Source organism: Orycteropus afer, unplaced genomic scaffold, assembly GCF_000298275.1.
Source record: "Orycteropus afer afer isolate SDZICR_OR568_19922 unplaced genomic scaffold, OryAfe1.0 scaffold00114, whole genome shotgun sequence".
NCBI lineage: Eukaryota > Metazoa > Chordata > Mammalia > Tubulidentata > Orycteropodidae > Orycteropus > Orycteropus afer.
Genome location: NW_006921701.1, coordinates 5222586 through 5225127, shown reverse-complemented (window position 1 = coordinate 5225127; position 2542 = coordinate 5222586). Strand labels below are relative to the sequence as shown.

The following is a 2542-nucleotide window of genomic DNA, read 5'->3' as shown; positions in this document are numbered from 1 at the left end:
ACTTGACTGCTAACCAGAAGGCTGGCGGTTCAAACCCACCGGCCACTCCTCGGAAGGAAGGTTGGGCAATCCTACTTCCGTAGTGATACTGCCTCGGAAACCCAAGGAGGGGTCGCTATGAGTCGGGGCCGACTCGACGGCACATAACAACAACAACAACAAACTGGATTATATTTTGAGTCTGATAGGACTTGCTGATGAATTGGATGCAGGGTGAGAAAAAGAGGAATTCTGGGTGGCAATTTATTAGACTTTTGCCTTGAGCATGCAGAAGAAATGGTGGTGCCATTTTCTGAGACAAGGAGTCTGGAACAAGGGCAAAACCTGCATTTCAGATACATCCCTTGGAGCAATCGGCCACGGGACACCAGAGGCGCAACATTCACACAGAGGAAAAGCAGGACAGACAGGAGTACATAACTTGAAGGGTACAGGGATGGGGGGGGGCGGTCACTGGGAAGGGAGAGGAGAGTGGGTTAGAGTTGAAGATGGTAATTTGGAGTGAAACCAAATGTACACGAAATACACGAACTGTTGAATGTAAAACAAATTCTTCTCTGTAAATCTGTACCTAAAGCACAATTAAAAACAAAACAAAAAACCTGCCTTCCATCATATTTCCAATTTTGGTAAATGGAACCACTCTTCAGCCAGAAACCAGGGTTCATCAAAGGCACTGTCCTATCCAAATAGTCATCAAATTCCATCTCCTTAAGTTTCTCCTATCTGTCCCTTTCTTCCATCTCCTCTGACTTAAACAAGTCTTTGGAACAAATTACTCACCAAGACTAATAAAATGGCCTCTTAACTAATCTCTTTAGCTCCCTCCAGGTTTAAACTTCACCAATCCAACATCAATGTTACAAATTGTTTCTCTACTTAAAATTCCCCAAGGATCTTTTCAAAGGATAAGGTGAAAATGGGCAGGCACTTTTATTGACAATTTCTCTTTTAAGATTCTATCCTATTGTTGTTGTTGTTATGTGCCTTCGAGTCGGCCCCGACTCATAGTGACCCCTCCTTGGGTTTCCGAGGCAGCATCACTACGAAAGTAGGATTGCCCAAAAACGAGAGAATAAAAATATCAGGGTAATTCATTATATCACTGTAACAGTGAAAAAGCACAAACACTCTAAATGCCAATCAATAACAGAATCGCTACCTGAATCATTGTATAGCTATACTCCAAAATTCTATATAGTCCTCATTTAAAAAAATGAAGCAGATCTAAATATACTCACATGGAAAGATTTCCAAGGTAAATCAAAAGCAAATAGTAATGTCTATGACTGCATTTATGCCAATTATGCAAAAAAAAAAAAAAAAAAAAAAGGCTTATCTGTGAGTATGGGGGTGTTTCTAAAGACCTAGAAAAGATCCAGAACAATACACATGAAGCAGTCAGCAAGGATTACCTGGGGGTAGTGAGATAGGGCATTTTCATTTTTTACTATATATATTTCTTGTTGGATAAAATTTTTAAATAATAAATACATTTATATAACAAAAAACCCTTCAAATCCTGTAAAACAATCTTGAATGCCTTACCAAGTTTCATGCCACTTTATGGCCTGACACCAGCCTTCTTTTCAGACTAATTTCTCAGATTTATTTACATTAGGTAGGCGCTAATGTACTTTTGTGTGATGGGAAACGTGGTTTGATTGTTGAAACTGGTTTGTGTACTAGGCTTATCCGCTTTGCAACTGGAATGGGAAAGGCAGGTCTGTTATCCAGAAAGATCTGATGCTCTTTCTGAACAGAAGCTAGGAGCATGCCAGGATTTTCAAAGGAGGAGGAAGTAAGAGTATCTCTATTCACAGATGACATGATCCTTTATCTAGAAAATTCCAAAGAATCCACAAGAAAGCAACTGTATCTAATACAAGAATTCAGCAGCATTGCAGGGTACAAGATCAACACGCAGAATCCTTTACACTAGCAAGGAGAATTCAGGAAAGGAAAAAAAAAAAACTACTATACATTTACAATGCCCCTAAAATGATAAAATACCTAGGAATAAACCTGACTAGGGATGTAAAAGACTTATACAATGAAAGCTATAAAACACTGTTACGCGAGTGCTCGCTTCGGCAGCACATATACTAAAATTGGAACAATACAGAGAAGATTAGCATGGCCCCTGCACAAGGATGACACGCAAATTTGTGAAGTGTTCCATATTTTTAAACAGGGAACCAGAGACATCAATTGGCAAATAAGGACAACTACAAACCAAAAAAGAGGGAAAAAACTGTCGTTACAGAACTTTTAGATGGTAGGGATGTCAAGACAACTACAAGATAGAACGGACTGTTCTAAACTTGGGAAGAAAACTATAAATCACAGGGTAACCGCAAAGAAAAATTATAAACCTTCACCTCAAAATAAAAAAGAGGACCAGCACAAATATTTAGCAAATACTAAAACAATAGCAACAAAGAAGTGATAACACGATTCGTAAACAAAACAAGCTCAGCATAGAAAATTATATGGAACAAAGAAATCGACACCATGAAAAAGCACGTAACAAAAATGACAG

General features: G+C 38.7%; 1 non-coding gene across 1 annotated transcript; it reads left to right on the top strand.

The window, feature by feature from the left end:
* The first annotated feature begins 2081 nt into the window (after nt 1–2081).
* LOC122150286 lies at nt 2082–2188 on the top strand. Its single transcript, XR_006163586.1, has one exon. It is a non-coding gene; the product is annotated as a U6 spliceosomal RNA (small nuclear RNA).
* The last annotated feature ends 354 nt before the right edge of the window (nt 2189–2542 follow it).